The sequence below is a fragment of the Notolepis coatsorum genome (genome assembly GCF_963971535.1).
Source record: "Notolepis coatsorum genome assembly, chromosome: 16".
Taxonomy (NCBI): Eukaryota; Metazoa; Chordata; class Actinopteri; order Aulopiformes; family Paralepididae; genus Notolepis; species Notolepis coatsorum.
In genome coordinates, this window is record NC_140180.1 from 75,164,416 (window position 1) to 75,185,724 (window position 21,309).

Sequence of the window (21,309 nt, forward strand, 5' to 3'; positions counted from 1 at the left end):
GACCCGCTTCTGACGGGCTGGAAGGGATGGTAGGTAGCTTAGGAGGAAGCGGGCCCGAGACTGGTCGATCTGTGCTTGGCTGTGTCTCCACATCCTCCGTCTGTTCCTCTTGTTCGGTCTGTACCCCGTCCGAGGAGGGGCCGGTTCCGGCCGCCCCATCAAGAGGTAGTTTGGGGTGCTGGGTTCGAGGTCAGCTACGTCGCTTGGAGCGCAGCTGAGGGGGGTGGAGTTCGGAACTCCTTCTTCTTGAGCCCACTGTTCTCTCACAGGCTTCTCATCTAATGTCAATAGCCTCTCAACGGGCTGTACGAGAGAGTGGCCTGTGTCGCTCACCTTTGTGTACAGGCAGCGTGTAGACGTGGGTTGGCTGGAAGGCCCGGAGAGAGGGCCTTGGAGCGTCCAGCCCAGGCGGGTCTTGACCGCGACTGGGCATCCTTTGGGTCCGATGTGGGCCGCCTCGATTGGGACAATGAGGTCCGCATGGTCGGAGCCTATGAGCAGGGTCGGTGTGGCGCCGTCGATGAGCGGTATAGGTAGTCTGCGTAGGTGCGCGTACTTCGCCATCAGCTGTGGGATGGGGTAGTTGTAGCTTGACAGACCTATGTCATGGCCTGTAAATGCCTTAGTGATGCTGTACCGCTTCTCGGGCTGCCCGACCGCTGCTATTGTGAATGAGACGTTCTTGTCCTTTATGGTTTTTAGGTCTCTCTGAATAGTGCGGATTGTCATTGTTTCTTTGGTACCCCGCAGGCCCAACTGGGCTGCGGCGGAAGCGAGGAGGAGAGTCTTTTCAGACCCATCGTCGAGGACGGCGTAAGTGTCCAGGACTTTATCCTCGTAGCTCAGGAGCACTCTGACCACTTTGATGAGCACTCGGGGGCTCCCACTATACTTGGGGTCTATGTGGAGCACTCCTGTTGGTCGGTTGTCTTGTAGGGCTAATCTTCTCTTGTGGGCCTCGCGCAGTGTATCGCAGCGAGCGTGGTCCTGCGTGTTCGTCCTACTCCACTGATCCATTTCGGCGGGGGTCAGTTTCTGGTATTCGTTACACCGTGACTCGGAGTGTCCGCTGCGGCAGTAAGTACACCAGGGGGGGGGCCAATGGATCTTCTGTAGTGGTGGGTAAATATTCCCTTCCTCTGTGGCGGGGGAGTTGTGACTCGTCTGTGATGATACCGCCTCGGCCTGGTACATCACCGTGACGGGCCTACTTTGGTTTCCTGGCGAACGCCTGTTGCTCTCATGCAGGACGTCTAGATGGGCGCCGTCACACTTGCCGCATCTTTTCTTCAGGCGGCAATCGGCTGCCATGTGGCCGCACACGCAGCGGAAGCAGCGGCGTTTGTCCTTAAGCCACTGACCTATTTTGGCTGTGGTTAAGTCTTTGAAGGCGTCGCACTGTGACAGCTGGTGTTCACTGTCACAGTACTGACAGACAGCCTTCCACTTCTCCTTGTGGGGGTTGTGGCTCGTGTGCCGTGACACAACCTCGGCCTGGTGCATCACGGTCACGGACCGGCGGTTGTCGTTGAACCTTCTCGGTCCATCTCTAGGGTCAGAGCCATTCCACACGAATGTGTCCAATCGTAGACTGCTGACCTCCCTGGCGAGGAAGTCAGCCAGGTCTAGGAGGGATGGTTCTGGGCCGTTGGGGTCACTGTGGTCTCTCTGCCGCCGAAAACGCTCTTGACGGGCTGGAGGGAGCTTCTCCAGTATCCGCTCCACGTTCGAATTTGCATACAGTTCATATCTCCCCTTCTCCTTTTGTGACCCCAGCATCCCCACGAGGGATTGTACCTTGATAGAAAGGTCATCGAGTGCTCTATTGTCTTTGGCTGGGGGGAGGCGGTCGATATCTCGTATTTCTTGGATCACGTAATCCTAGGCCTGCCGCGATAAGCAATAAATCGATTAATTGCCGCGATAATTAAAATGAATGCAATGATTTTGACGGGCGCGATTAATTGCTATTTGCGCGTTTGTTTTAATGAGGCGGAACCAGTGCCCCTTGTCAGTCACTGTCCGTGTTGGGAGGCGGGCCGCTGGCTTTACTACAGAGCACAGGAGCTCCGTGGGGCAACGCCACATAGCTTAACTACATTTCTCAATAGTGTTGCTCCTTTTAACCAAGTAGCGTTATTTGTAGTGTAACGTTAGAATAACACAGAATAACGTTAATACAATTACATGCATCATTGTTTACAATGAACGGGTGGGGCTAGTCAAAGGACTGGAGACGGGGACAAGTTAAACATGAATTAATTTATTATAGCAGGTCGTTTTCGAGTCGTGCTGCAGTGCCTACGCACCACAGGGCTATTCTATACGGCTTTGACGCTTCCTCCTCATCGTCGATTGCCTGTAGTAGCTGCATCTAACGTTAGTAGCTAACGTTAAAACTAAAAAACACAACCGGACGAGACAAGTTGTCGGCTAGGATAATCACAACAATACTTCCGGTCCGGTCGGTGGGCTTCAAAATAAAAGTCTTAAACACCGGAAAAGACGGAGCGGTGGGCTTCAAAATAAAAGTTTTGGGAAATAAATTTCTCAAAAAAATGCTCTAACCGGTCGCAATAATATCGCTTATCGCGATATTTTCGGGGGCAATTAATCGCCCAGCAAAATGTGTTATCGTGGCAGGCCTACGTAATCCCATATGCGTCCATAGCGCGCGTCGAGGGCCACCAGAGCATCTGAGTAGGGGGTTACTGAGTTCGAATATGCCAGCGCTATGTTATGCGCTCTGGGCACCTTGAGATGCTTGAGGAGGATGGCATATTTATAAGACTCGTCGTGGACATCGGACATTATAGTCTCTAAACACATGCGTAGTTCTGTGTACTGTGCTCTGTCCTCGCGCGTAAAGTCTGGGAACGTCGGTGTTCCAAGGTAAGATGCCATGGATGGCTGGGATACCGATGAGCGTAGGGGGAGGGACCTCCTGGGCGAGTCTCCCCGTACGGGTGGTCGTGGGTTAGTGCTGGGTGGGTACCAGAGGCCGGGCCCCCAGGTGCTGCTCCTCGGTGCTGACTGTGTATTAAACTCAACCCTGGATTGGGTCTGGGGTTCGTAACGCAGTGGCTCGGGGCTGGGGTCGGGGCTGTACTGGGCCTCCTGGTCCAAGATAGGTTCGTGCCGGTGGGCTTGATGTCCTCCCCCGTCCTCCGCTAGGTCCTGGAGTCTCTTAGTTAGTTTCTCGGCGACGTAGGCGGGATCTTCCCGGTGGCTGGGTCCCGTATAGACTGGTCGGGGAGGGGGCTCGGCGACGTAGGCAGGTTCTTCCTGCTGGCTGGGTCCCGTGTAGACTGGTCGGGGAGGGGGCTCGGCAACGTAGGCAGGTTCTTCCTGCTGGCTGGGTCCCGTGTAGATCGGTCGGGGAGGGGGCTCGGCGACGTAGGCAGGTTCTTCCTGTTGGCTGGGTCCCGTGTAGATTTGTCGGCGAGAGGAAGGTGCCCTCGACCCGTGTCGTGATGATCTCCGGGAGCTCCGTGTGGAGGAGTGGGGGGTCGCCCTCTGGATCAATTGCTCTATCATCTGCGCCTGCAGCCGGTCTCTTTCCATCTCGCGCTGTGCATTGGCGGCGTCGCACTGTGCATCGCGTTGCGCGTTGGCGGCGTTGCGTTGTGCATTGGCGTGTTCTCGCTGAATGTTCTCTTCAGTCTGGAGGCGCCTCTCCTCCAGTCTGATGCGTTCGTGCTCACTCTGTTGTTGCGCTTGGATGCGCTCTCGTTCCGCTGCAGAGTGTTTGCGCTCACTAAGTGCTTGTGCTTGGAGACGTTCGCGCTCCACTGCAGACTGTTCGCGCGCACTCTGTTGGTGCGCTTGGAGGCGCTCTCGTTCCGCTGCAGAGTGTTCGCGCTCACTAAGCGTCTGTGCTTGAAGACGGTCGCGCTCACCCTGGATTCGGTCTCTTTCGGTTGAAGCTGTCAGCGTGGCGATCAAGGCTTGCGCCAGTCTCTGGTCAGCCTCGCTGGGGGATGACACTGATGGAGGTGATCGGGCGCTGACAGGGCTTGGTGGAGACCTGTTCTCTTGCCGCGCCTCGAGGTCTATCTCTTGAGCGTGGTACTCTTCTCTTGGTTGCGCGCCGAGGTCTGTCTCGGGTACGCGCTCTTGGGTTGGTTGTGCTCCGGGGTCTATCCCGGTGGCGCTTTCTTTATCCTGGGGCGCTCCGGGGTCTATCCCGGTGGCGCTGTCTTGAGGTATAGTCACGTCATGTCCCGCTTGGTCCCCCCCGTGAGCTGAGTCAGTTTCGTTTGAACCCACTGGGGTCTCTACTGGAAGGGCCGACAAGTCGATAGGATTGGGCATGTTTAAACTATCCGTTTTATCCATCTTTTTAGATAAGCTAGGGGGTAAAACGAAAGCGTAGTCCTCCAGGTGTGGAGGTGGCTGACGTTTGCGCCGCGGGCGCTCTAATTTGGGGGAGCCATCTGGAGAGTGTCCACCGCTGGCCATATCAATATTAATATGATATTAAAGATTACTGATACCCTCCGGCTCGAAGGACCAATTGTAACTGAGGGGTTACAAAACCCTGACTGTATTAAAGATTGTGATAGATTAAACCACTGCTAGGTATGTACTTTAATTACTGGCCAGACAGTACATCGAATAGATATGGTGGACACTCATAATAACACGGCATTGACAAAGAAATAGTATTTGAGGGTATTTTATTATTATGCAACATTAGGTTACAGAATGAGAATTAGGGTCGCGCTTGTATGGCGAAGAATATGCATAAAGTCAGTCAGTAGCATGAGTCACTGGGAATAGCAGGATTCCTACTATGGGTACTAAGCTGACGCCACCTGGCGTATAATAGCAATTATAGAAGGTAACGCTGGTACCGCCTGGAGACACTGGGTTCCTCTCAGAGTTGTAAGGTCTAGAGCAGGGATCGGCAATAGGCGGCCCGCGGGCCGACATTGGCCCGCCAGCAATAATTTCTGGCCCGTCAGATTATTTTGAGAATATGATATTTATTTTACGCGCAGGAAATATTCACTCGGGACGCCAGGGTGTCTTTTATTGTGAAGCTGTATCTATCTACCGGTAGTCATCAATAGCACTATAGCCAATTGAAATGCTAGAAATGGTCACGTGGACTGGGAGAACCAATGGAATAGTCCCTAACGAACTTTCACTTCCGCGTTCGAGATGGAGCGAGTAACAAAATGTGTTAAAAAACAAAACAAACATCTTTGGATAGGGAAATGCAACAGGGAAATATAACGCTTCTTTTAATAAACAGGAGCCATACTTAAAATACGGGTTTATTGCAACAGGTCGGTGATTCTTGCGTGCCGAGCCGACGTCCTCTCTGCATAATATGTGGCGACAACAACAACGAGGAAATGGTTGTTATTACAACTGTGTTCAAGTTGGCAGATAAAGTAGCTGCATTCAACGCCAATCTGGAATTGGAGGGCGGCGAGTGGATATGTGACATGTTTCAAACATTAGCAGGGATTTTGGAGGACTGAACAACAAACAAGGTATGGTGAGTCGTGTTTTCATGCATTCTGTCTTCTGATCTGTTCATCACCCGCCGCGGTGATCTGCAACAGCTGATCTGCTGTTCATGAATGAATGAATGAAAACTTTATTTAACAGATTGCAGAATGGGTACAATACAGTACGGCGCAATACACACAATTGTTAAGCTGATCTGCAACAGCTGAGAGCTGTTCATGAATGAATGGATGAGTGAGAACTTTGTTTGGCGGATTGCAGAGTGGGTGCAGTGCAGTGCGGCGCAGTGCACACGGTTGTTGGGGGGATGCAGACCAGAGAAAAACGTTTGTCTTTTTTCAATATCAGTATATTAAATTAGCCATTGTTTTTGATCCTGGCCCGCCAAGCAACGGCTTGGGGAAAATCTGGCCCGCGGCAAAACCTAATTGCCGACCCCTGGTCTAGAGGATAGAGGAATGTTCGGATACTCAGTCTGATTCAATGAAGAATAAGGGGGTTCACGTACAGAAGCCAGTCCTTGTAAATCCAACGATCAGCAACAAAAGCAATAACTGTAATCCAATGCTCGATAGCAAACGATGATAGCTAGCCAGCCTCTGTCCATGAGGCCAGCCCGAATGTAAATCCTCACGAGGTTAAATCCCAAACAGCGGGAATCAACGATGCTCTTCTCCGGGTAACACGTTCCACAATCAATATAATCCAACCAGTAATGGTTCTGCAATCGCCGCCGCTGGTTCTCCTGTGCACATGTCCAGCAGGTTCTCCGACTAGGCCTCCTCGGGTACTGGCACCAATGTATTTAGTCCACGCACCCTGGCTAAGGTCCACTAGCTAACACGAACGAACCGCTGGGTAATGCTACACATGAACGAACTGTGTTGGCACGATATACAATAAATGAACGACTATTTACTTCACATTAAATTAGGTCGAACTTGACGTTACTGCATTAAGCTCTGACACTTTACTATTCAATTCGCACGTGGTTCTCAACGCTCTGTTAGACGCACTGCTGCTCACTTCACTACACGTTGACTCGGGATGAACTGTCACACTGCTGCTGTGCGCACCTGCGCCAGCATATATACTTAAGTGGTTATCTAGTCCCAAAACCAACCACTTGCCCGGAATCAATGCGCTGCCAAGGGCATGTCCTGACTAGCCCAGACTCGCCCTTGAAACCTGTCTGAGTGCGAGACTGCCTGGCGCCGTCGTCAGGGGGCATTATCCATAAGGAAAGCGAAATTACTATGATTCGAACGCAGGCTTAAAGGGATATACCGTGTATATATAAATAATATACAATGTATATAAAACAATAAATGTAGATTCTCAGATTTAATCTGGCCCTTCACAACAATAGGCAACAGAGTCTTCAGTATAAGAAACATACTATTCAGTATAAGCAACATAATCTTCAGTATAGGCAACATAATCTTCAGTATAGGCAACATAATCTTCAATTTAGGCAACATAATCTTCAATTTAGGCAACATAATCTTCAATTTAGGCAACATAATCTTCAGTATAGGCAACATAATCTTCAATTTAGGAGACATAATCTTCAGTATAGGCAACAGAGTCTTCAGTATAAGCAACATAATCTTCAGTATAGGCAACATAATCTTCAATTTAGGCAACATAATCTTCAGTATAGGCAACAGAGTCTTCAGTATAGGCAACATAATCTTCAGTATAGGCAACATAATTTTCAGTATAGGCAACATAATCTTCAATTTAGGCAACATAATCTTCAATTTAGGCAACATAATCTTCAGTATAGGCAACATAATCTTCAGTATAGGCAACATAATCTTCAGTATAGGCAACATAATCTTCAGTATAGGCAACACAATCTTCAGTTTAGGCAACATAGTCTTCAGTATAGGCAACATAATCTTCAGTATAGGCAACATAATCTTCAGTATAGGCAACATAATCTTCAGTATAGGCAACATAATATTCAGTATAGGCAACATAATCTTCAGTTTAGGCAACATAGTCTTCAGTATAGGCAACATAATCTTCAATATAGGCAACATAATCTTCAGTTTAGGCAACAGAATCTTCAGTATAGGCAACATAATCTTCAATTTAGGCAACAGAGTCTTTAGTTTAGGCAACATAATCTTCAGTATAGGCAACATAATATTCAGTATAGGCAACATAATCTTCAGTATAGGCAACATAATCTTCAATATAGGCAACATAATATTCAGTATAGCCAACAGAGTCGTTAGTATAGGCAACAGAGTCTTCAGTATAAGAAACATAATATTCAGTATAAGCAACATAATCTTCAGTATAGGCAACATAATCTTCAGTATAGGCAACATAATCTTCAATTTAGGCAACATAATCTTCAATTTAGGCAACATAATCTTCAATTTAGGCAACATAATCTTCAGTATAGGCAACATAATCTTCAATTTAGGCGACATAATCTTCAGTATAGGCAACAGAGTCTTCAGTATAAGCAACATAATCTTCAGTATAGGCAACATAATCTTCAATTTAGGCAACATAATCTTCAGTATAGGCAACATAATATTCAGTATAGGCAACATAATCTTCAGTATAGGCAACATAATCTTCAATATAGGCAACATAATATTCAGTATAGCCAACAGAGTCTTTAGTATAGGCAACATAATCTTCAATTTAGGCGACATCATCTTCAGTATAGGCAACAGAGTCTTCAGTATAAGCAACATAATCTTCAGTATAGGCAACATAATATTCAGTATAGGCAACATAATCTTCAGTATAGGCAACATAATCTTCAATTTAGGCGACATAATCTTCAGTATAGGCAACAGAGTCTTCAGTATAAGCAACATAATCTTCAGTATAGGCAACATAATCTTCAGTTTAGGCAACATAATCTTCAGTATAGACAACAGAGTCTTCAGTATAAGCAACACAATCTTCAGTATAGGAAACAGTCTCCAGTATAAACAACATAATCTTCAGTATCAAGTTTCAAGTTTCAAGTTTGTTTATTAATTGTCATAGTGAAATACAGAATACTTTATCATGAAATGCTTTTTTTCTGTATGATCCCCTGGGAGTGTGCTTCATACAGTAATAGATCAAAAGTATAAAATTCAAAAGAAAAAGTCAAAAGTATGTCAAATAAAGTGTTCAGTCAATATACATATATACAATATACAATACAGAGTAACAAGAGTAACAGTGAGGTACAATGCAGAAATGGGATGAGGTACACACTTGGGGATAGAAGCTCCTTCTGAGTCTCTCTGTACTTGCCATGAGACTCCGGTATCACTTGGCTAACCGCAGCAGTTCAAATAGGCAGTTGTTTGGGTGACTAGAGTCTTTTATTATTCTCTTAGCCTTGGCCCTGCAACGCTTGTTGTAAATGTCCTGGAGAGTGGGAAGCATACCTCCAATTATGTGTTCGGCTGAACGGGCCACTCTCTGTAGTCTGCTACGGTCTTGTGCTGTGCTATTCCCCAGGAGGTGATGTTACCAGTCAGGATGCTCTCTATTGTGCACGAGTAGAAGTTCTTGAGGATCTTCTCACTCACTTTGAAGTTCCTTAGGCGCCTAAGGAAGTAGAGGCGTTGCCGTGCCTTCTTCACAGCTTGTATTGGACAGGCCGCTCTCTACTGCAGCTTGTATTGGACAGGCCGCTCTCTACTGCGGCAGCTTGTATTGGACAGGCCGCTCTCTCCTTCCCCCAATTTCCCTCACGCTCTAACACTTTAGTTTCTTTCAAAATGTCAGCAAAGAACAGGGTGGGGGTTCATCACAACAAGCGCTCTACGTCTTGTGAGATGGGCTCTGAGTCCCATTGCAAACTGCTCTGTTAAGACGTCCTCCCCATCTCCATCCTCTAGCTCATCACCCTGCCATTCAGCATGTAGCTCTTTGAGGCAGAGACTAAGTAAAAACCCCTACATTCTCTCCAGCCTACTGTTCTGCTTTGAAGAAATTGGTCCTGCATCATCTTTCCATACAGATTTAACCCTGTGTTTGTCTGATGCTCAGGTAATATCAGTGTATCTCTCTCCTAGACTTGCCCTCCAATGCATTTATGATACGCTGAATATTTACTGGTACACACATTACAACACTCATTTTCCGTGGGATTTTTGATAAACTTTGGACCTGTACTACATAAGACTACATGCTATGGAACCGTTATGTTTTCCAGCTCCTACCTCTCAGCTGGAACTTAAAAACAGGCATCTGGCAACCACTAAACAGATATGTGAGTACACAAAACCTTTACTTCAGTGTGTTCAAACCTCTGTTACTGTATTTCATTAGCACTCAAAGTGATTTTTCTTTATTGTGTAAGAAACTTCAGAATGTTACCTTTCAAAAGAGACCAGACCATGTGCTATAAGTATAATTAAGTTAGGTCAAGCCCAATCTGAATTCTTGGCCATGGTGTGCCACAAGGTTCAGTTTTGGGTCCTGTCCTTTTTACAATTTATATTAATGATATTGTTTCTTCTTTGTATGGATGTCATGCCCATTTGTCAGGCCTGTCTGTCCGACATCTCCGTCTGGATGACGACCAACCACCTCAAACTGAACCTAAGCAAAACAGAATTGCTCCACCTGCCGGCCAAATCCTCCCCCCTGACCAACCTTTCCATCACAGTCGAGAATGCAGCTGTGACCGCGTCCCCGACCGCCAAGAACCTTGGTGTTGTCCTCGACGACCAGTTGAACTTCTCCGCTCACATCGCAGCGACAACCAGAACCTGCAGATTCCCGCCGTCGACTAAAGACGCACTTCTTCAACCACCAAAATATATTTAAGAAATATCTAACCCTAACTAACCTTACTGTCATGTACTTGTCCTAATAAACTAACCTACACTGTAGCACTCAACACTTTGATGAACATTGTTACTCAGCTGATAGAGTTGTGCCCTTCTTGATGACTTGTCGTACAGAACTTGTAAGTCGCTTTGGATAAAAGCGTCAGCTAAATGACTAAATGTAAATCTTGTATGCTGATGACACCATTGTGTACTGTATTGCTGACTCTGTACAGTTGGCCATTGAGAAATTGCAACTTTCCTTTTATGCTATACAGGATGCCCTTGCTAATCTTAAATTGGTTCTTAATGCTAGTAAGACAAAGTTTATGTTGTGTTCAAGAGCCAGAAATATTAACTTTGATGATGTGCGGATATCTACTGTCAGTGGCTCTTGTATCGAGAGAGTGACTGAGTATAAATATCTTGGCCTGTGGCTTGACGAGAAATTTACATTTAAGTTCCATGTGGACAAGATCTTGCCTCTAAACTGAGACAGAAAATTGGTTTCCTGTACAGAAACAGATCCAATTGTCCTCTATTTAGTAGAAAAAGAATAGTTGAATCAGTCTTCTTATCAGTTTTGGATTATGGCGATGTAATTTATAGGCATGCTGTGGCATCAACTCTTAAAATTCTGCATATCACTCAGCTCTTAGGTTTATTACTGGTGATAGATATGATACTCACCATTGTGTCCTATATGATAGGGTGGGTTGGCCTTCTCTTACAGAAAGGCACAACAAACACTGGTATTTATTTATTTAGTTTATATCTCTTCACTGTTAGATTGGAATATTGGAACCTATTCAACTCGATCGAATGACTGGATGGTTCTTAGGGTCCCTCAAGTTTGTTCTGATGTAGGGAATCAGCTTTTTCCTTTGATGCCTCTAACTCATGGAATGTCCTTCAACTCTCTGAAATTGGAGGTTCTCCCTTCCCTTGGTATGTTTAAACTAGAGGTGGGCATAGCTTATTTTTTTTAAAATCTAGAATTAATCTATCTGCAATTCTGGGGTTAATCTAGATTAATCTAGATTAAAATGGCTCAAAAAAAATATATTCAAAATATGTGTGTTCTACCCAAATAATGACCAGAAGTAAGTCCTTACTTTTTCTTTCCTCCTTATGTTTCTCAGGCCAGGTGGCCCATTACACCATGAGCCCATCTCCTGTTTCCAAAATGCATTACAGACTGTTTGAAAAAGCTGTTTTGCTATGATAATTGGTAATTAAATATCAAAATAATGTTCAATAAGATGTACTTGTGTTTAATAAATTGTTTTATTCAGAAGTTAACACAAATAAATAATATTACCAGTACAGAACAGTACAGTAAAGTGTGGTACATGCAAACTGATTTTAAAATTTTATTTGATATTACATGCCACGGTGGGTTGGTTTCAGGTTGGAATGAATATTCAGCCAGTTGGATGGTTATATGCTATGGTTGGATGGCTGGGTATCCAGCCTGAAACCAACTTAACCGTGGTAAATTAAATAAATCAAATTACATAAACGTACCTGTAATATCCTAGGAATACCTGTGTAGCCCATAGCTTACCACAGCACAGCAATGATGCGTACGTGATGATGTGTTACGTATTTCCAGTCACTTTGTATGCAGGCTAGTGTTGTCAAAAATATCAAAGTATCGATACATATCGATACTAAATATTTAAAACGGTTTCGATACTCATTTCCCGAAATACCGATACTTTCTGCAGTATTGGTACCAGCTGGCGAGTGTTCTACCGCAAGTTGTTGACACGCTGTTCAGAGCACGCTTGCCCCTCCGCCTCCTCCAGCCCTCCCCCTCACAGAGCCGTCTTCAGTTTGTAAACAAACATTTTAGCTGAAGATGGCAAATGCAGAGCCTCCGCAACTTGTGCTTGTGGATAAAGAAAACAGCAGAAGTGCTGTTTGGAGGTACTTCGGGTTTGAAGTAAACAATGAAGGACAAGCTAAAGATGCCACAATGCCCATTTGCAAGCGGTGTTACAGAGCAGTGCCAACGCGGATCTCCATAAAGAAATGAAAGAGGTTCGTGACAGCTGCTCTTTCAACGTCACTGTGACTGAAGCATTAAACCATTAACTCTAGTTTAATACATGATACGTTGTCTACTGATGGCGCATAATATCAACAGCTGATTCGTTGTTAGTAACGTTACAGCTATTAGCTAACTGCTAGTCGTTCCTCCGTTAGCTCCGTTAGCTTAGCTTAGCTGGCCACCTTTAGAATTACTGCATGGAAACGGAGTAACGTTAACGTTTAAACGTTATGTCAAGGTCATACAATACTACAGTCGACATAAGGTTAACGTTACCCCGTTTCCATGAAGTGTTTAAATAGCAGCAATCTTGTTGAAAATGTAACGTTACTAAATGCTCCGAGCATAGCTGATCTCTCTCTCTCTCTCTCTCTCTCTCTCTCTCTCTCTCTCTCTCTCTCTCTCTCTCTCTCTCTCTCTCTCTCTCTCTCTCTTGTTATCTTTAAATAAAAATCGAAACTGTTACTAACTGTAATACAAACAGTTCAGTTTGTCAGGTACATGCTACACAGATTACAGTGTTTACATCTGTCTGCTTGAGAAAATACCATGTTCTGCATCTGCAATAAAAATGATTGAAGTGAGATGAACAGTTATTTTTAAATAGTGTGATCTAAAGATAAACAAAGGGTTTTAAAAGTGTTATATTTATCTTCTCTTATAGTACCAGAGAGAAGCTGAGGAGAATCAACCAGCAACAAAAGCTAAATTTGTTTAAAAAAAAATATATATATATACATTATAATTTTTTATTAATTTTTTGGTATCGAAATGGTATCGAAGTATCGATACTTTTCAAGGTATCGTATCGAAGTCGAAATTCCAGTATCGTGACAACACTAATGCAGGCACTGTTCTACGTGTTGTCATTGCTGCCCGGGACGTGACAATAAACGGTAACCCATAAAGCAGTCGCCCGATTCTATCATTCCTTATTAGACACTAAGAGTGACAATACGCGGAATATTACATGGTGCCAGAAGCCGGATCTTTTTCGAACTCATGCCAAGGAAGAGAAAGAGAAAGAAAGAAAATATGGAGGCTGCAGCAGTACCAATGCCGACGATGGACTGGGAATCCTCAAACCTATACCCGACGCATGGAAAAAATTCCGCCAACACGTCGAGCTAATGTTTAGTGGACCGTTCAACGGCAAGACAGAGGAAATTAAATGCAACTACCTCCTACTATGGATCGGGGAAAAGGGAAGAGACATTTTTAACACATGGCAGTTTTCCGACGCCGACAGAAAAAAACTAAAAAGATACTACGACAAATATGAAGAGTATGTTATGCCAAAGGCGAACCCCATCTTTGCAAGGTACAAATTCCAGGAGAAATTCCAAGGGCCTAGCGAAAGTGTTGACCAGTTTGTTACAGAGCTAAGGTTGCTTGTGAAAAACTTGTAATTATCCCAATAGTGAGGAGATGGTTTGCTACTAATTCTGTACGGGTCCGCGAGAAACTCCTGAGTCACGGGGCAGAGCTAACATTCGAGAAGGCTATAGACATAGCACGCTCCCACGAGCTAGCTCAAGTACAAATGAAGAGTGAACGAGTGAAGTTCCCAGCTGGCATAGATGAAGTGTACAGTAACACCTAGGTAGTTACCGTTGCTGACAGATGTCCAATGGTCAGTGCTACACACGCCGCGGCGGCGAACTTCTCATCTTTCACAACTTTCTCTGTGGCGTGTTGGTCATGGATTCTCCTCATGATAGTTCGCCTCGCAGGTAGTTTGTAACACGGGTCGCCTGTTGCCGCCCGGAGAAGAAGCTCGAGTCCATCATCTTCAACCACGCTGATAGGCCGGCAATTGATTGCAATCCACTGGGCTAGGAGGTTAGTTAGCTTGGCTGATAAAGCTGTGCTGATGGGCTTGCCTTGGTTGCACTAAAACATTGTAGTTTGACGAACACTTTTCCCCGGTGCAGCAGTGTTTGGCCCGGCGGCACCTTCCTTGCTAACATCAATTTGATGCTTTTTGCTTAGGTGATATTTGAGACTCGTGGAACTCCTAGAGTAAGTCATTTGAGCTTTGCACAAAGTGCAAATCACCTTGGTCTTGTCGAGGTTTCCATCGGGAAGCTTTTTGTAAATGAAATAGCCCTGAAGCAAACCCGGCTTCACACTGCTCACAGCGTCCTCCATTGTCATGCAGCTGATGTTTTGATATGGTAATTATTTTCACGAATGCCCCGCTCGGACGTGTTCACGCCCCCCCCCCCCCCCCCCCCCCTCCCACACACACACACAGAGTAGTTCAACCAGGTATACATCAGCTAATGTCCCAGACCCAACTTTGAGAAATAGATTAATGGCGTCAATTATATTATCGCGCGATAATAGTCTCGCGTTAACTGCCCAGCTCTAGTTTAAACGTATGATTTCAGACCATTGTGTAACTACCTTTAACTGTTTTAGCTGATCTTTTTCAATTATTTTAAAAGTCTTTTCTTTTTTTAAATCTCTTTAAGCTTACCCCCCATTTTGCAGAAAACAAAAGACTATTTGCATACTTTTTTTGCAGAGCTTAGCTTTATACTTAAATAGTACATGCATGAGTCTGTTTTCTGTTAAATAAAAGAATCACTTTGAGTGCTAAATGCTAATGTAGCTAACATTACCAGAGGGCGAGGTCCCCCAGTACTGACATGGGAACCTTAGCCGCTTCCACTTGCCTCTCACCGGGTCTATTTCCATACTGGAAAACCACCTCTGTATCCTCCTCATGAGGTGAAGAGGAGGCCAAGAGGGACCACGGAATGAGCAGATGCCATCATACCGAGCGGGCGCATCACAGACAGCGCCGTAACCGTCCTAGGACAGAACCTCCCGAGTGTGCCGAGAACACCCACTCGCCGCCGCTCCGAGAGGGATGCCCAGACCTTGAGCTTAGAATAAGCCCAAGTACTCCACCCGTTGACTGGGAAGAGGAGTACTCTACTTCCAGTCTACAGCAAAACCCAGGCTGGTGAGGAATTCCACCACCTGCCTGGTATGAGACCTGAAGATCTACCTTGACCGCCAAGGACCAGAACGTCGTCCAGGGCAGAATACACTTCGTAACCCCTGACGACGCAGAGGCCCCAGTGCGGTCTCCATGCACTTGGTGAAGATGCGGGGAGCCAGAGAATAGCCGAACGGCAGCCTCTGGTACTCATACGCTAAACCCTGCAAAGGAAGCGTAGGTAAGCCCTAGGATGGAAGATCGGGGATGCGAATACGCATCCTACAGGTCTATGGAGGAGAACCAGGCCCCCACCTGACAGCGTTCAACAGGTGGGAGACGGTCCAAAATGCTGAACCTTCCATGGGACAGGTCCAGCATGGGTCTGACACCCCCCCTCCCGATTTCTCGGGCACCAGAGAATACCGGGAGGAAACGCCACGCATTGCGTCCTCCTTTGGGACCACGACGATGGCTTGCTTCGCCCACAGAGATTAGATCTCGTTGGCCAGAGGTGTCACTGCTGGTGACCCTGACAATAGGGTCTGTACCAAACCTGAAAACGGGTGGGGTTGTGTAAACACAAGTCCCCGCCTCAACGTTCTCTCCATCCACCTCGACATATGGCACTGCTGTAGCCATATGTGATGATAATCCCAAGCGCACCCGCCGCGAGCAGAGCGTTCCGTGGAGTCGGAACATCGGACCCTGACAGTACCCACAAGGCAATCGCACCCAAGGGGGGACCCCGATAGAAAGGGCCGGTTTGATACGGGAGAAGCTGACATCATACTAGGTGACAAAAGCTCCCCCACTGAACACCCCTCCAGCATGGACAGCTGAGGAATTGTTCTACAGCTGGACATGCAAGGTGTGAGGCCCCCACACTGCCCGATAGTCCTACTAGGGATGCTCGATATTGGCTTTTTTACCGATACCGATATACCGATATTGTCCAACTATTAATTTCCGATACCGATATCAACCGATATCACATTTTAATGTCGATATTGGCCGATAATATCGGTAGGCTGATAATATCGGACATCATTTCTATAGAAATGTAAAAAAAATAAATAAAAAATTTGAAAACCGATACCGATATTTTCCGATATCACATTTTAATGCCGATATCGGCCGATAATATCAGTAGGCCGATAATATCAGACATCCCTAGTTCCTACACACCGTAGCCCTGCAGTGATATTACTACAACCCAAATCACGCGCGCCTGCCAGACCACTGCCGGTCTTCTGGGAGTGGGAGGCACTAACGTGATACCCGGCCTGGCGAAGGCGAGGTCGGGGGAACCCGCACTGTTTGCCTCAAGAGGTCTCGAGCCCCCCTGCTGACAACCTTTGTAGTTGACAGACGTAACACCAGGCTCAACCAAACACAGACGCAGAACGTGTGGCGTGGGAGCCGCTTGACAGCACAACATTCTCACGGACAGACCCAGTTTCAGCCATCAACTGGGTGTCAGCCCCTGTCCCCATGAGAAGCAAAACGTGGGGCCGCTTGCGCTTCATTGAAGACACGCGACCCGCAACCAAAGGAAACAAATCAGAGCCCTTATCCCGCTGGTGTTGGGGGGGGAGTGACTGGAGAGCGAGCTGCACACAGCTAGACGGCGACGTTTTTTTAGGGCATGCTCATCTAATGTAGCCGATCCCTCGGCCGCCAAGGCTGTCGGCCTTGCGGTCACCTGTTGACGTTGTGCCCAGGGTACCTCAGGCGGGGGAAACATGGCCGCTGGTTGAGGGCCTCGCCACAGCCGCTGGCGAGGCCGTGCTCTCACCTCTGGCTGCGCGGTGTGAGGTGGTGTGGGGCCTAGGTCAAATACCGCCCGTGCTCCTGCGGAAAGACCAAAGTCCCTCTGCGGAGAGGGGAGCCCTGAGGAGGGAAAAAACTTCTCACCCCCTCAAAGGGAGACTAATCCAACCAAGATGTCTGTAAACAAGCGTTGACAGCATCCTAGCCCTCCCTGCGGTTATAGCTTGCGGCTAGGTCAAAGCTAATAACGTCAAAACCTCGCACGATGTTTCGACGTCGGCTGGCCTTCATGGCCCCACCACCCGCCACCATTTTTTTACAGAAAAAAACAGCAATTCGAACAATGTTACTAATCGCTGCTAATTCTATACCGTGGCGGTATAGGCTTAACAGCCCACCAGCCACCCGCCGGGCCGACTCACCTCATGGCGTCGGCCGGGCGGGGCACTGTTCCAACATGCCAGAGGCAAAGGACTGATGCCACCTGCTTCACAAGCACGGAGCACCAGTGGTGGTTGCAACCAGCAACCTCCACTGTGGTGTGCACCCATGAAGGGGTAAATGAATAAATGAACTAAAACTCCACCGACACACTGCAGAATGGGCTAGCCCATACACAGAATGTTAAGGGGATGCAGACCAGAGAAACACCAGTCCCGCACACCATTCATAGATTCACAAAAAGCACACCAGGCCTAGGCCTCAGCCCATTCACCCATGAAAAAGGTAAACAAGCCCCCGTCAAAACTCCCAACAGTAGACACCGATTGACCATCAGCATGAATGGTTAAGAGGAGGGAAGACCTTTTTTAAAAAGACAGCCCTCAGCTGGGAATCAAAAGAACAGTAACCCAGCATCGTAGCATAGCAGACGCCTGCGGACAACAGCTACTAGGACAGAGAGACTTCGGCTCAGCTTTTTCCCCCAGGCCATCAGAGCCTTGAACACTGAACTCTCCACACACAAGCACACATGAGCACACACACGACACACACAGTGTAACTGAGGGGTACAATTCCCTGACTGTATTTAGAGTATGGTATCATTAAACCACTACTTAGTTATGTACTTTAATTACTGGCCATACAGTACACGGTATATCTGGTGAACACCCACACAAGAATACGGCTTGACAAAGAAAGTTCTATTTAGAGGTATTTATTATTAGAGCAGCAACAATAGGTTACAAATTGAGAATTATGAATTGCGCTTATATAGCGAAGAACACTTAAGTAGGTCAAGAGCGTAAGTCCATGAGCATATTAAGATGGGTATAACTGACGCCACCTGTAGCATAAGAATTACATAAGGCACACTCGTAGTCAGCTGGAGATACTAAGGGGTTCCCTCCGGTTGTAAGCCAGCAGGGGAGAGGAATGGTCGGGAGCAAAGTCTGGATCAACGAGGAATAAAGAGACTCCAGATACAGGAGCCAGTGCAATAATCCTTTGGTCCGTAGACAAAGCAACAGCTATACTCCAGTATGCAAGACAGCATGGATGAAAGCTAGCCAGCCTCTGTGGTCCTAGAGGCGGGCTCGATGGTGCTCCTCACAGGGTAGATCCCACACAGCAGTGGGGTAGACGGTTCTCTGCTCCAGCAGCCACAGTACCAAAGCAATATAATCCAGCCGGAAAAGGCTCTGCATTCGCCGGTGTAGGTTCTCCGGTGTACATATCCAACGGTTCTCTTCTAAGACTCCTCGGATGGCGGCACGAGTTTAGGCCGCCCAGCCTGGATAAGTGCACTAGCTAGAGTACGACGAACCGGTGGTAATGCTGGTCACTGTAGAACGGTAGCCGCACGATACACTATAAATAATAGACTATTACTTTACAATAGAATAAGTCGAACTCGACGATACAGCGTTAAACTCTGACACTTTAGCTATCTATTCGCACGCGGTTCTCAAGGCTCTATTTAGGGGAAAAAGGGGCCCACTTCACGGCACGTTGTATCGTGGTGAAGGCTTCAACGTTTTGGTCTAAGTGCTTCTGTATCCACCTGCAACGTATTTATACGTAAGGTGAATAATCTAGTGCCAACCTCAGTTCTGTCTCGTATTACTGCGCAAACCTGGACATGTTGAGACATGTCTTAGCGGTAGCTTTGAACTTGCCATTGGGGGTATGGCCGTTGGCGCCTAGGGGTCGCTGTCCAATAGGAGAATGAATATTATGGTCTGGCCTGTACCTAGGTAAAGGGATATTCCGTGTATATATACAAAGAATATACAAGGGATATCAGACGATATACAAATATTATACAATATATCTCAAGCAATAAATATATATATTCGGTTTAATCTGACCCTTTGTAACACACAGAGAGGGTCGCGTTAGACAGTTTGCGTGATTGTGATGGGTGGACATAGCAATAGATATATGTGGTAAGCATATATGTGAATAGAATAGATATATGTAGTAAGCATATTATGTGAATAGAATAGAAGTACTTAACCCAGCAATGAACTCAACGTCTAAACCACGTTGACAGACCACGGACAGAAGACGGTAAGAAGCTGATCCAGGGCCTCGGTGGTGCACGTAGAACAGTCACTGCAATCTTGGCCAAGACCCCGAGACATCCACCACCTTGGTCAACACTAAGAGACAACGTTTGTAGTGGGCGGAGATGGAGCAATAAATACATGTAATGAGCATATGCATACACGGTGACAGTAGTATATAAGAATAATAGATAGAACTACTGCAAGCGTATGTATACAGGATGAGATACAAGACAATGGCTCAGGGCCATATGCCCCGGGGGCGAGGAGAAACCACTCAGAATTGGTCAGGGCAGAGCAGGTAAGGTTCAGCGCTGCAGGCCAGACACTAGGCCGGTGTCCCGGTTGGGTCATCCAGGCCATGACTCTGAATAAACCTTTGTTTACCAAGTCTATTTTCGACTACCTACAATCATTGATCGGGTTTATTTCCCTCACAAGGGCAACAACAATGGCTTCAGCTTCCAAATTTGGACCACCTGCTTCCATTTGGATCAACCAATCATGTGTTCTTGTGATACGTTCAAATGTTCCAAGCGCAACTTATTTTGTTAATATTTGAGTTACAATACGTTAAAATATGAAGCAAAGCTGCATTTAAGAGGAGGTGAGAATGCATACAAAGTCAATTGAAAGACACGAATGGAAGCGAACAGACTCAGCTTCGCTCAAGCATTTGGGTCCATAATCCTCAATTCCGGCACCTTGAATCATGTACAGTATGAAGACATGAGGTGGACGACGAGGATTCGGATTCAGATCAGTTTCGATGTTCCAAACGAATGAGAAAAGATGAGCAGTGCATGCAGAACCTGGTCGAATGCATGGGTTTGACTCCTTCCTCTTCGCCCAGCCTCACCCACCTTCCGCACCCTACAGTCAGCCATGCCTGCTTCGGATTACAGACTTCAACTCAGCCCATGCTGTGGGAGAGGAGGAGTTGGCCAGCTTCTTGCAAGACCGGCCCTCATGCATCAACGTGGACTTTGAACTTGACCTACTTCCACACGTAAGCACGGAATGTAGAACTAGCGTACGCACAGGGAAGTCGGCATTCATCACACGTGCGTACGCAGGCTCTATGCTCCTCCGTGTTGATGAATACCACTTTGTTCTACCGTCAATGCTCGTGCATGATTATCCATATATGGTCATGAAAATGAGGAAACACCCCCCATGGGATGTGAAATAATGGACCGACCCGAGCGGGACTCCGAGAAACTCCACGGAGAATTCACTGCTGTCGAACCAAGAAGACACTATCGCGTATTGTGGGATAAATAAAAGGCGGATTTGTAAACGGTGATGTCAGATATCAACGGCTCCCTAAGACCATTGCTGCAATTCTGCCTGGACAGCTCAAAATACTAATAAAGACCGTTCGTTGACCACTGTTTGGCGTTGGTTGTGTGTCATTATAACCGTGCTTGTAATATGAATGCCTTTATTAGTTGTGTTCGATTGGCTATATGATTTTTAGATGCATCTATTTTGTTGTCGGCTAATAAAGACCGCGCTGGAATATGACTGCCTTTTCCCGTGTTGTTTGATTAATACCCCATGGATTAAAGTTCTCCTCAATTTTATTCCAAATCGCGATGGATCTCCCGTCAATTTTCTACCTGCTGCATATGATTTCTAGAGGCATACTACAATCTATTTTGACGTCAGTATTGGGTAGCCTATATAAACAATATAATACGAGAGCATATACAAGAACAATGAATCTCACTG